This window comes from Homalodisca vitripennis, chromosome 4 (assembly GCF_021130785.1).
Source record: "Homalodisca vitripennis isolate AUS2020 chromosome 4, UT_GWSS_2.1, whole genome shotgun sequence".
NCBI lineage: Eukaryota > Metazoa > Arthropoda > Insecta > Hemiptera > Cicadellidae > Homalodisca > Homalodisca vitripennis.
The window spans coordinates 134,487,539-134,502,929 of record NC_060210.1 but is presented as its reverse complement, the minus strand read 5'-3'; the positions used below and the strand labels follow the sequence as shown (position 1 = coordinate 134,502,929).

The following is a 15,391-nucleotide window of genomic DNA, read 5'->3' as shown; positions in this document are numbered from 1 at the left end:
TCGGTGGCCGCCTAGTTTGCCTAATGGGAACGATTGATTCTCCGTCTGTACAGGTCCACTGCTTCACTATCTGTCATACTGGACAATGATATAGAGTAAATGTAAATAATATACACAAAGGAAGTTTTTAAAATTGTCATAGAATACTTCTCGGTAGTTATTAATATAATTATAATAACCTTAAATACCAAAACATGAACTGTCTGATTTTTGACGTTAACCTCAACAATTCTACTTGCAGTCTTAAAGTTAAGTTAGACTTAAAGTAATGTTTTATTTCACCAGAAGAAGTTAGGGTTAAGAATCTCTCTCTAACAGTTAACTTGGGGCCAACGGCTTCAAGCTGACTTCCCAACCACCAATGGCCGAGCAGGCGGACTGCTTGCAAGGACAGGATCGCTCAGCGGTCACCCTTCCAGGTAGCAGCCACGTTCGATGTTGCTTGATTCGGTTATCTTGCGATAACCGCCGTAACCATTACACTGCGCCATTGGCAAATAAACTTATTCTCTGTGACACTAAATAGCCTTTATTTTTGTCACTAAAATTCAGGAGCTCAGGGTTTTTTCAGTGCCAATGGTAATTTTTACTGAGTACACTAAACGTTTTAAATGATCCAAACCCATTTGTAGCCTAATCGACTTCCCGGGAATCGAACTCGTGACCTCCCTTTTAGAGAGCCTCAACCCTAGACTACGGTGGAGTATATTGCGTACCTTTTTGTTTCTCCACTGTTTAAGTTTAATTGGTAAATATTATTTAATTAGGCGTTAATTAGACTTATGTGATCGGAAACTAACTTCTTGCGTGTAACGGTTTCCAAATTAAGATAAACATTACAAAATTTAATAATATATTAACCATAATTTCTCTTAGATTATTCAGCTTGAACACTCATTTTTGCCTTTATGAAAATTAAATCTAAATTAGTTTCAACTTTTGTTTCATCAATTGTCTAATTTTCATATAAGACATGCTTTACATAAGACTAGTCCCCGCAGGCTCAAATCAACAAATCTATTCGTTTTCATTATCATTAGTTTTTATTTGTGAGTTGTTCGGTCTTGATATTAAAAACAGTATTCAGCAATACAATTGTGACTAAATTAGTAGTTGATAACACACAATTATTGTTTTCCTTAAATTGCTTGTATAGAATCGTATTCAAAACTTTAGTAAAATATTGATTTCATGTTAGCAATATAAATACGAAGTCTTTTATATAAATACTACTGTTTCTATATGTCGTAGGTCCTATACACCAACTCGATTTTTTTTAGTTATATTATATTAACTTAATTAAATATTTAGTGTCACAGTATAACAAATCCACATTTATTCTTTCTTCTTTCGTTGTATTTTCGTCAGTTTAATTTACTTTTATGTTATGGACGCAGGTAAAATAAAATGATTTTTTATTGACTTGAAGGTCAAATATATTTTATTTAATGCAATGCTACAGACGCACAGTCATTACTCTATATCTCGTGATTTCCAAGACCTTCTATTGGTTAAAACACACATGAATCATTATTTAAATAAAATTGTGCAGAATAATATAAAACTGTATGACTAATTACAGTCGTATGGCAACATCGTGCACGATCCACAATTTGAATCTCAATTCCATGGATCAAACTGGAAAATGAACAAAGACCAGCATTACAGAACTACATACAATAGCTATACCGAAGTTACAATCTTGAACCCTCTTTGTAACGTACACTGCACGTTCAAGGTAATGCAACTAAAGAGTAGCGTTATCAGTCAATAGTGGTGGCGTTATCAGGGGTGCTGACAGGCTCTCTAGATTGTAGACATATGAGCTGAGTCGGCCGGCAAGGCACACTCGCGCCTCAGCCCGTGGTCAGTCAGCACTTTACCGGTTATATCTGGCGGCCGCGGGGGTTGCTGAGGCAGCGCTTGCGCACGTGTCGGTCTCTCGCTTCCTGGCCAGTGTCGTGCGGGCTGTGTGGTGCTTGGTGCTCGTGCTCAGTGCCCTCTCTTGGATTACCTTTGTTTTTTTGGTGAGTACAATTTGTCTCTCAAAGTACGCATTTATACACAATTACAGTTCATGTCCCTGTGAGGTCGTATAACAAGTTTAATCTAACAAGTTTTTATTTCAGTAAGAGCAGGCATATTACCGAATTAGAATAGAAACGGAATACAACTCGTACTGAAGAAAGTTTAAATTAAAAATTAAAAGGTTTGAACATACTTAAAAATTAGCTGCTTTTGAAACATCTTTCAGTAACTTTCAATAAAAGATCAACAGTTAAGTTAAAAATGTTACTCGTACCAAATCGTGAGTTTTAATTGGTTATTTAAAGGATATCCTTTCCCACAAAATGTTCGCATCTTGGAATCAAATAAAAAATCATATATATGGATGTTAATTCAATGAATGTGCCAGTTAAAGTAATATGTAAAATTTTAACCAACATCACTGCAATTAACTAACGTGGTACTAAAATTTCTCTATGAATGTTTTAATATAAGATGATTATATTTCAAAATGTACACATAAATACTATATCACCTTTGTGTAAAATAAAGCGAGATAACAGTAATTGGTTCCATTGTTTGAGAGATAATCCATTGATAGATGAAACCGAAGTGTCTGCATGTTAGGGCACAATATTAATATCGGCGACCAGAGTAGAACGAGTTGGTTAAAACTAGTTCACTCTTGACATTTAACATCTGTCTGGCGTTTCTATTTCTACCTAAACGCCGAACGCTAACAGTTTGTCTTTAAACAGCCATTAAACTGTCGATCGGGCCACAACTCTATACTAGTTTCCTGGAGTTCCGAGGTTAGTTTATACCTTGGGCTTCCTCTGCTGGCTGTACCGTCCAAACATGGTCAGTAGGTTCAAATTGTATCTTCCTGTGAAGTTGCGTAACAATATTACGATTTATTAAAAAATATATAGTATAATGATACTCTTTATACTACGTTACGTTACTTTATACGTTACGTTCATAGCTTAAGTAATCAGTAAGTATTACTCCTAATCAGTATATAATACTCCTTATTAGACTAAATTGTTTAAAGCTTCAATTTTATCCTTTAACATCGAAAAGTTTTATTTGATTAGTTGTAAGGTTATTACAAATAATTCATTATATCTATACAAAGTTTTACGTTTGTCGACAACGTTTCGTTTGACGTTGTCACATGACAAATTCTTTGATAATATTCATTATAAATACAAAGCAATGTATTTAAGTTATTACTTATTATGTTATAATTAAAAATTTTCTTAAGTTATAAACTTTAGATACCGTTATTACTGTATTCATATGCTAACAAGGGAGCATATGCTAAACACAGTGCGCACATGGTTGTAACAATGACCCAGTTCGACACTGGCCAAATAGGTCCTTTTATTATTAAACAGTCTACATGTCATAAGATAAATCCCAAATGGTTTGTGATAGTTTAAACAATACTTATTATTGAAACCTAATCAACGTTCAAATGTCAGCAATGACACAAAGTTACCTAAAACTGTAATGAAGTTGTCCATAACTTTCCTGGACATATCTAAATTTGACCATTTAAATACCCTACGTAATAACCAGTTTTTGAGGAAACGTTTAAAAAAATAATTTAACAATGCTCATTATATGGTGTAACCCTCAATGTGTTATCTTTTGAACAAAATTGACATTAAATGATTGCTAAAAATAATATTTAACTATTTCATCGACTAATTATTATTATTAATAATAAAATGTTTAATACTTTCTACTTATTTAATAGATTCGAAACAAACACCTACTCAAACTCTTTCAAAGTAGCTTTAAGCTGATAAACAACATACAAAACACGAAAGTCATAATTTTCTTTAAATTTGTAGTGATAATTATAAAATTAGGACTACGTTACTGAATTACGCAAGATTAGACAATATTGGTGACTCTCTTCTCCTAAAAGTAGGTGTTAATCTTTACCATTTAGTTTACAACTTCCTTCTGAGGTTGTGCTTGATAAGTTAATACGAATTATGAAATTTTCGACACAAATATAGACTATATTAGTTAAATAATCTAACTTTATCTGTTATGGAATGCCTCGTAACTAAAAGTATACATAAAAATGAGACAGCCGCTGCCGATTTTTCAAATCTCATTGATCAGTATAATGAACCTATAATTGTATTGTGTGTATCTCGGTCTGTCTATTTATACCGGACATTTTTAAAATACGGAAACCCCATAGCATCGTATGTAGCACAGTTATAAAGCAAAATATACTAAAAAATAACATATAAAATCAGAATGTTAAGAAAATTTTAAAATATATTTGAGTTATTTAATAACATGCTTTGCTCCGTGTATTTATTACAAATGATAAATTAAATAAACATCGAGTGTACACTAGATACATATGCTTCATTACATACATTAAATATATGTAAAATACATAAGATACAAAACGTACTTATTTTGCCTGTGTAAATGAATTTACTGTAAGCAATGTCAGTACAGTTCAAAAATATTATAAAGTAAATATCCTTGTCTTGGATCAAATATTGCATATAATCCGTCTTTTGTATTCATTCATGAAACTTCATATACTTCATAATTGCTGCGCTGATTGTTGATCTAATTACTTGCAACGTTTAAAACCATTCATACCTGACGTTTAAGTGTAATTAACAAATATCCATAACAAAAACTATAAAACACCTTGTAGAAGATAAGTAAACTGTTACGATTCTGTGTTCTCTATGTTGCCTACAGCTTTGTAGGACTCCGCTTCTCCTTTATAAAGTCAACTGCTTGGTAGTGACTTTGTCTGTTTAAATGTATGTTTTAAGACATTTTCAACTTGTTTAAATATTTTATATTGAAATTGCAAATTCACACATGACCCTGAAGTTAAAAAAGAAATAAAAAATTAATTAATTATAGAATATACCTGTGGTTGTGAAAACCACAAGTTTGAAAATATCTGGCTGATTGAAACCACTGATGTGGTAGTTTGATATAAAAATCCTTCTTTGTTTAGTTCACTTAAAGACCTTCTACACAGATTATTCGAAGCTCAAGGAATCAATAAAAAATAAGGTTTATTGAATTATGCAGAATTATGTGATTAGAGGTATCGAGGGACCAGAAAATATGTTCAGAGTACGTAAGTTATAGTGTATGAGACTTGTCCTCTCATGTATTACGTAAAATATAAAATGTCTACAGTTCTTTAACATTGCCAGCAACATAAATGCATATGGATATTTCGTTGCATCTGGAAAAGAAGTTCATAAAGCTGCCCAGTAAGTGGTGATGCCTCTAAACTGTGCGTTACGTAAATATAAAATTAATATAGATTATGCACTGTAATTTGCCAGAAAACTAATTTATCCATTCGGTATGTATCCTGTAGATGTAATAGTTGATTCAAGAAGAGGTTATTTATTTCATAACATTTTTAACTGTGCGAATACTAGTTTAATTAAAGTAAACTCAATGAAATGGAATGAAGAGTATGCAATTAATTATGTACCATGGCATATGCAATTGATTTAACATTTGATTGAATACATTTTTGTATAAAATATACGAGTAGCATGTACAATATATTCTAAAATAACTAACTATTATTTGAAACCTTAGAATACTTAATTTTTGGGACTATTGCTATATATTGTGCTAGATACGATGATTTGAGTTGTCCGTATTTCAAAAATTTCTCGCATAAGTAGTCGCATAAGTAGTAATTTCTCGCATAATTATGATTATAGGATAATGATATTGGCAGAAACTCTACCATTGGCCTGTATACTATTAAGAGTATAATCATATTTTAATTAAAAAAGAATTTTAGAACATAACTAATAAAAATTCCTTCTCCAGACAGGAATATTAGAATGATTAAAATATCATTCTACAAAAAGTTGTTGCCGTTTGAAGAATTTAGGAGTAGTGTTTAATTATGCTCCAAGAAAAACGATTTTATCTTTCTTTAAACTACTATATGAATATTTTACGTTATGTATTATAAATGATAACTAGAAAGGGATGACATGATTTTATAAAGAAAGTTTCTTTTTCATTAGTAATTTTCTATTATGATTTTCTTAAAATGTAAATGTAACTTCCTTCGGACCTGATAGTTATTAACAGTTATGTCACTCTCTGGAGATATACCTTATATGTATAGATTATAAGTTCAAATTTGTATCTTTATTCTTTTCTATTTGGGTGAAGATATACAAGTTCATACTTTTCATGCTCATACTTTATTTGTTCTTCTAAAGAAGATCCCTGACGGAACCGGGTCCCGGCATACTCTCTTACACGTTAAACATCTCACTTCAACCATCTAACACATTAACGTATACACCTATATTACCTTGGAAATAATTGTTGCTGATTGGATAGTATTCACCCATGTATTAAAGTAAAAGGAAAAGTCTTTTTATATGTTATTGTGGATTATGATAACAAAAAATATGAAGAATAAAACGGTTTTCTGCTTAAAATGCTAGTTTTCTCCACTTTAACCTAGTATTATTCCAAAAGTAATGGCTGTAAAAGAAAATAACTACACAGAATTTGAAACTCTTGAAGAACAACGTACCAAAAATGGAGAGTTCTAAAGGCGTAATTAATTTATTTGTAAACCCTTACGAAATCGGTTATTAGTTATTATTTTGAGATTTTTAAAATACTGTATGATACTATACGTTCTGCAAATGAATACTGATTTGGATTTATACTCATTAGACTTGTATTTATTTGTAAATCAGACAATATTTATTACTGGGTGTCCATATTCAATCTAAACAAATCTTGATCCGTGTCATGTCAGAAAGGATTTTTCCCAGGAATGTAGACTAACACAATCGCTAAATACAAAATCTTGGACCGGTTGAAGAGAAGAACTAAGATAAGATTTGTCGAGTAGTCCAGACATTCACATGCATTAATCATTCAGAGAGATTTCTTGCAGTAACATTCATAACCAACTTCTCTGATAACAGATTACTGATAACACTTTTTGCAGAAACGTGACGTCAGTGTGTTTGATTGATTACCTCAAGTTTTCACTCAGTACTGGAAAGAACCAGGGAAGGAAGTGACCTGTCATCATTGAATTGATAATTTCAATGTTTGAAATATCATATTCTATCGTATCGTGGTTTACAGTTTTCTAATATAGCTTAGCGGCTAAAATGTAGACACTGTAAATAGAATTATTTTCGTTAATTTAAAATATAACATGTTCTCCATCTCAACTCATTTCACTAAGAGAAAATTATTAAAAGACGGGTTTAAATTGGAACTACAGCTATTTCCTTTTGCTGCATGATGTACAGGAATGTAAGTACTATTTTTTAGATTCGACTACCCCACAGATTCAACTAAACCTAATCTAGTGTTAGAATTATTTACATGTGACTGATCATTATGAAGACTACCTGGTGGAGGGCGTATTTTAAAACATTAGGTATGCGTAAAAAATATTTTTTCCATATGTATAAGAGTGGATACTAATTATTTTATATATATTCAGAAATACGCTATAACATATTAACCATTAAACTATAATAAAAATCTAGTTCGTAGATTAATTGCTTTTAGTACATGTTCGGTTAAATAAATGGTTACACACACACTCACTGAATAAGCAACTATTAATGTTGTCGATAATAAGTATTGCGGTACACTAATATACCTGTACGTTGTTATATCCTGCTTTAAAACAAGAACTTAACATGAAAAAAGGCCAAATTTAGTATGTTGTATTAAAATTATTAAGTTATTTCTAATTCACTTTTCAGGGTTTTAGCTACGTATATTCTACAAAAACCAATTCTCTTATAGGTTAAGCATTAGCGAACCCTCTGGTACTGGGATTCTCCAAAAAGTATAAAAGTATGAAATTTATGTTGTTATCCATATTACTAATGATGTCGTTTGAACTAGACCATTCAAATGTACTATGTATATTCACTCTTTAGCGTAGGAGGATTGTTTCTTCTTCTAGGACCACTTATTTCTAAAAGACATAGGTTAATCAATAGACAGTATACAGTGTGAGTTAAAAGTATGGATACGCTCTGTTTAGTTTTTGATTGATAAAGATGGATGGGATGGAACTAGGGACACCTTTCTAGGAAATAGAAGTAAACATTTTAGCCACTGTTATAACTTTGCCCATTCCCGCAAAATGGAATGTTTCGGCTCAAAGTTTTTAAATGTAAAAACCCTGTAAGTGATACGTCATTTTAAAAGTTTTGGTAAAATAAGAACAGTGGAAACTAGAGCTTTCTATCTCAACCCAGTACAAAAACTGGAGTATCCATATCCTTAACTCACACTATGTATGGTTCATTTACGAAATCTTTTTTATAAGTTAGTAGACCACCTCCTTAGATTATAATGCCATCAACTGTTGTGAGACATAATGCCAAATCGACTTAGCTCAGAACCATAGAACAGTTAAAAGATAACCACAGAATTGTCACAGGATTCACAATGCGGTACAGCTACCTAGTAGAATTGATGGGGCCTAGCTCAGCGAAATTTGTTTGCTGGTTAAGCTACTAACCACTTATAAATTAAATGTGTTCGGAATATCGCTAAAAGTACTTAAAGTACCATAATCGCTTGCCATTTATCAAATGACCTTAACAGTTTTACAGGTGTACCGGAACGATTTAAGGAAAAACCAATGTAAAAAACACCAAGTTTTAAATTTATTCTTGAGAAAAAAATAATAATATGAGAGAATAATATTTAGAAAGTTCTATCAATCAATTATGTGTTTTAAAGTAATTTTAGTCATTGCAATGTTTAAAAAGAATGAATAACAATTTGTGATAATCATTAGTTTTGTGTGGTATGTGAACTTTATAGTGATATGAATTTCGTGATATCGATAAAGGAATTTTCTATTAAAAATTGAACATCGACCATACCAATTTTAGTGGAGGTCGAAATGTGATGTTATGAAATGGTTTTAAAATATAAATTAAAAATCTTTCTCAGATAATATTTCTCAAGCTTAACACACCTAAAACCAACCGTTAGCCACTGTAATGAATGTTAAATTAGTGTCAGCCAATAAAGAACGATTATTTGGCTGAAATGACTTTAGTCTCATCATATCGTTGGCTAACGATCAATATCTTACTTGTAGAACTCTTATATTCATTCACGAATAACTACACGGTGTGCTTATATACTGCAAAGTGTTCTCGGCTTCTAAACCATTATTTTTGCAAGATTTATGGCATTTGGTGATATTAATATAGCGGCTATTAAGCGTACCTTTGGTTATGTAGTAAACTCTTTGTTATAGTTACTATACAGACGTCTTCAGTAACTTGTGGTCTTAATAATAATAATATTTTTTTTTTTTTCAAGACAATATACACTCTTAGTATTATATTAATTATCGTAAACTAAGTTTTTTCATTCGTACATACACATTATACCAGTATGTGACGTTATCTGAATGTACATACAAATATTAACATATATGTGTGGCGAAAAGTCTTCCTAACCAGAAAACATAAACCCGTAGGTTTCGTAGTAAAAGGCAATCGAACGAAATATAGAAAGCTTTATTACTAGTACTTAGAATTTTCCGAATACTTCACTATTAGCTTGTAATACACTAAAAATTCGGAATCATGTTTTGATATTCCAAAAATTACATATTCAGTGTTTAGTTAATATATATTATTAATAATAAAGGATATTACTTGTTAAGGAATACACTCTCTAACAAATTCAATATTATATAAAAATGGCTGCAAGTAACTTAAATTATTCGATTATTTGCTGCATAATATAACATTGAAAGCTGCAACATTACTAATATTATACAACACTTTTTTATACATTACTAAGTCATGCAATTCTTTAAATACACTTAATGGTATATTTGTCTTATTTTTGAATGGTTTGGAATCAGTTTTTACTGAACTTAATACAGGATAGATAAACAAGTAGGACACTTATTTCTACTCATTTATTTTAAAATTTCCAATTTTAATTAGGTGTTAGTTCCATTAATCTGTAGATTATTCCAAACAATAGAACTATAAGGCCTGGTTATAGAATCAGATGGATTATTCCATGAATATATTTTGCGTTGGAAAAGGTTTTGTTCCTTACAATGCTGGTGTTGAAAAAAACGTTCCTCATAATGCTGGACGCTAGCAAGGAAGAATGTATTATCACAACAACTTATTGCGTTATCTCTGACCAGTTCGGAGCCGTGATAAAATGCAAAGATTTGTCTCCTCTAACAATCACATGCATAAAAAGTTCGAGAGCTTTTCTTATCACTGACATTCATTAGCGGATAACTGATCATTGAGAGCAGTTTTGTAGGAACGTGACGCCAGTTGATAGCTTACCTTTGATATGTGTTTGTTTGTTGTCCAACGAGCCAGGAGCAGCGACTTCTTTCATGGCAATACTATTTTTAGACACGATAATTATGTTTATGATTCATTTTATTAGTTTATCTGGGATTTAGTTTTTATATTCAGTCGGCTGAAAATGTTCAACTCTGTCCGTATCTGACTACCCACACTGTATCTCAATGACCTCTTGAAATCAAGTATTCACATACAAAAGTACGTATGTCATTATTATCTATAAAAAACTTTCCGTAATTTTTAAGTATCTTACACTTAAAAGGATGACGCACAAATCCACGAAAAATGAAAATTTTGACATCATGTAACTTATCTCAATTGCTTTTTTTTAGATAATATTTCAACCACCTTAGAAAATGGCTATTATATTGCTCTTGTCATATATTATTAGACAGTAAATTCACGACAGTGTGTTAACAAAAAATTTTTCAGTTATCTAAATATCTTTTGAAAATATGAAACTAGTGGTTTTGCAGGGTGAGATATTTCACTTATTGTAAATACACTCCTCATAAATGCTTTAAATGTGATTACTTAAATAACATTTATAGCTGAAAATCCTAAAAATTAATAATTTATAAAGATTTTAGTGATTTATGAAACAAAGTAGTAATATAAAGAAATATGTGTGAATGACACCTTGACAATTATCGGCAAGCCGTTGTAAGCTAATAAGGAGTGTATATTTATTATGTTTCATTATTCTCAGTTTAAAATTTTGCGAACAGATTCTTATTTTATTTCTAAAACTTAAACAGGATCTAATGTAATGGTTTTAAGGGGCTCTGATAAATAGTTTTATTAGATTAGCCATTGGATACTACGCCTTCGTTATGCATTAAAACCTTCAGTTACAGATATTTTTTGTTAAAAAAGGAGAGGCCAATCCCCTTTTAATCCTTATTTTGTCCGTCCTCATGGGACACTGGCCTGTACGAGGATCTTATCAAACAGAATAAAGGGGAGAGTCGATACAGTGCGAGGTTGAGTTTCCTGATAAAAAGTACAACGGTCACAGACAGGATTTGAACCTGCGCTATCTCTAACTCAGACACAAAGTCCAACGAATTAGACCGCTCGGCCATCGGCACTCCCAGATTTATTAGGTAGAATATTAGGTAACATTAGGTAGAATTCAAGGTACACGTTGGAAGAATATAGTTGAATAAGTTAACTTACCTTTCCCGTCACCATGAGGATCCTAAAAAATTTCTCTTTTAATATTCTACGATTTATGGATATGGAACAGTTGTCTCATAATCAAGGAGATTACTTGATTCCATCTTAGTTTGAGGATAATATCTCCATAACTTTTCAAGGTAAATTTTGCAAGCGTAGCTGAAATGAGTTAACTCAATATTCCCCTCACCGCAAGGATCTTGGATTTATTCTTACATAAATAAGAAACGTATCAAAGGATAACGCCTAATGGGAGTTTCGATAGTACTCCTCTAGACAGATGGGTGTCGTGCCTGATCGTAGTGTGAATTGCGTACCTGTTAGTTTCATATATGCACCAGATTTTCGGAACTGAACAATTTAGTAGTTGGGTTTCAGTTCTGATTCCTAGTCAAACTGGGGCTAAATAGGTCTGCTGGCCACATTCACTGTAGTGGATAAAGATAAATGAACTTGGCAACGAGTCCTAGATTACTTCTTCAGCAAAGTGTTACTGGCAAATGTGCTTCGTTACTATAGGAACGTAACTAACAAACGTTGCGTACTTATAGTAGCGCTAAAATAAAATTTCTATTTTAAAATGGAGTGGTGCTTGATTCCATCTTAGTTTAAGGATTCTATATCCACGATCTTCCTTTCATAGTCACCTTGCAAGGCTACTGAACGCACGAGAAGAGTCTTTGAGTGATGGAATTTCTTATTTCACGCTAGGTTTATTGCTAATGTTCAGAGCTTTCAACAATTTACTGTTGATTAAAATTAAATGGAATGATGTTTAATTAAAATATTTCTAAAGGATAACGGTATTTTGTACCTTTGCTGGTTGTACCCATGGTTGTTAACCAAATCTAGAATTAAAGAGTTGTAATTAATCGTGTTATTAAGGATACATACACTTTTAAGGAGAAACAAGCGATATATTGAGCTGCTTAACTGTTTTTGTTTGTTTGAAACAAAATACACATAAACAGTTTGTATAACATGTAGCATGTAATGTTCGATATAGACAATATTTAATATTTAATGAGCTGAACGCTAACTTGCATTGTATAAGAACAGTATCCAATTTTTCTTTAAAAATTTTATAGAGTAATTTTCCCTTAAAAATTAAAAGCTTTTATTGTAAAATCATATTTTTCTCAACCAATTTCTTTAGTTTGACACCTAAAACCAACCGTCAGGCACGCAATTTATTTATTATTAATTAACGGTCATTAAGTCTAAAATAATGGGTATATCCCTTTTCGACCTCATCAAAAATTATTATGGCTGACTATCAATTTCTTTCTTAAGCAAAATTCCTTAATTCATTTCAAGATAAAACATATTATGTTTTTATATGGTTTCCTACCACATATTTACTTCTGTGACGTCGTGAAGAATAACATGATCGTTGAACAATCGGACAGACTCCAGCGTACTCAGAACTACTGTATTAGATTTACTTTTAATCTCAGACGTCAAGAGCATGTTACACAATATTTTCAGAAATTGTCACTCATGATACTTCATAAACTACGTAAATTCCACATACTTTCTATTCTACATTTAATCATCAAAACCAAATATCCTGTTTATCTGTCCAATCATTTCAAATGTATCTCTGATATTAGTGAACGACCTACAAGAAGGGGATCCACATTACTATCAATTCCAATCTATCGATCATACACTTGTTAATAGATCCTTCACTGTTGAAGAAGCTTGTCGTCTTTGGAACGCTCTCCCCGATGATATAAGATGTATTGAGGACCGTGCACGTTTCGTGGCGGGGGTTAGGGGCTTGCTGCTGGGGGGCCTGTGGGGGTGACAGGTGTTGCTGCTTGTTGCGGTCATGTGGTCAGAAGGTGTGTTATATGTAGTGATTGAATGTCTTCTTGTTTATTTTGAGTTTGTCTTGTACTAGTTATATATATATAAACTTTTTCTTTTGTATTTTAAGTATTGAACTCATTTTAATATGTAGATTTTTACTTTAAACTCATTTAATTTTGTGTAGTTTATACAATTCTGTTATTTTATATTTAAATTATAATTTAATAATTTATCGAAACTAGATCAGACTATTGTAAATTAACTGTATATAATATGAGGTTGAGTGGTAGAGAGGGCTTGAAAGCCCTAACTCCACCACTTTAATAAAGGCATTTTTCATTTTCAAATTAATTTATGAGTTATATAGATTTTACAGTCCTGACTCATGACTCTGCAAGCACTGACCCTTGAGCCTCGACTCAACCTAGACTGTGAGGTAGTATTTCACAGTACTGATCAGGTATATGTTCTCTGGTACTGACTCATGACTCTGCAAGCACTGACCCTTGAGCCTCGACTCAACCTAGACTGTGAGGTAGTATTTCACAGTACTGATCAGGTATATGTTCTCTGGTACTGACTCATGACTCTGCAAGCACTGACCCTTGAGCCTCGACTCAACCTAGACTGTGAGGTAGTATTTCACAGTACTGATCAGGTATATGTTCTCTGGTACTGACTCATGACTTTGCAGGCACTAACCCCCAATCCTGGACTCATAGACTCTAAGGCATTGTTGTTAACACGTAAATCTGATAATTATCACAAAATGGTATTGACTCATGACTCTGCAGGCATTGACCCCTGAGCTTTGGCTCGTAGAGTAGAATAGGTCTGATGTCTTGATTAAAGTTTCTACAAGAATGGAAAATACAAAATTTAATTGGTCAGACAGAACCTTCTAAGCAACAAACTCTACTCTACCTTTGTATAGGCGTGATTTGTACAATAATAACAAGTCAGGCCAGTGATGTTGGGCGACGGTAATGTTTAAATAACCCAGCTGGACGTTCGCACTCAACCGTACGGCCCTGGCATGGTTTACAAATAGCATGTCTACAGCCACAACCCCAACACCAGCACCTAGCCGCCGTGTCGCACCATCTCCCACACTGTGGGAACTACTGTTCAAATAAGGGATCTGATTGAACTGCATCCATAGCCAGAAGAATGGTAACTTAACGCATGTATTAAGCATAACATCACTGTTTAAAATAAAATATCCCTTCCGGCTCAGTCAGAAGAATGATAGATTTCATATGAGGCTTTCATCTCGAAATGTCAAACTAAAGATCCATTCTTAGTTTGATTCGCACATCAGAAATGGGAAAATAATTAACAATTTTGGTATGTTAATATAATCTTACACGTTCAAACAATTTAAAAGTCCAATATATTGAAGGCTTAAAAGAAAAACTGTTATGACCATATATAAATTTATTTGTAAAAACAAGGACTCGATTTAGTTACAATTCATTCTAAATTATGTTTGTAAAAATATTCACTCATAACGGTTCAATTGTATGTTTGTATAACTTTAGACCGCTACCATCTTAAAAATTTAAAAGTTATCTAAAAGTGATTAAAACACATATTGTGTGTAATTAATTACTTGAAAAGTTTAGGATAAGTATGAACCTTTTTTTAATTTTTAAGTTTTTAATTTATTTTTTGAAATATCCCTGGTAAATATTTTTTACCCAAAATACGAATGACCACCACTAGGAAACTTTTTACTGTTTCGACTAACGAACTCACCCTAACTATATACAAATACTGCCTCTGTACGAAGTTCAGTAAGTATCTATTAAGAACTACGATAATAATATTGTGAATTGTGAACAGTAAAATTAACTATTCCCACAGTTTCATATACTAGTTAAAACTGCGGAATTAATATAGTTAAATTGTATATACTAGATTCGCTCGCTATCTGGAAGACAAATGTGATATTAAAAACACGGAGGAACGAAGACTACTGTGTG

At 32.2% G+C, this 15,391-nt stretch overlaps 1 protein-coding gene across 1 annotated transcript in view; it reads left to right on the top strand.

The window, feature by feature from the left end:
• The first annotated feature begins 1,878 nt into the window (after positions 1 to 1,878).
• The window catches only part of LOC124360212 (sodium/potassium-transporting ATPase subunit alpha-like), a 44,704-nt gene continuing 31,191 nt past the window's right edge, over positions 1,879 to 15,391 (top strand). Inside the window, exon 1 of the mRNA XM_046813622.1 lies at positions 1,879 to 2,027. The gene's annotated coding sequence lies outside the window, so the exon portion shown is untranslated. The remainder of the gene's footprint in view (positions 2,028 to 15,391) is intronic.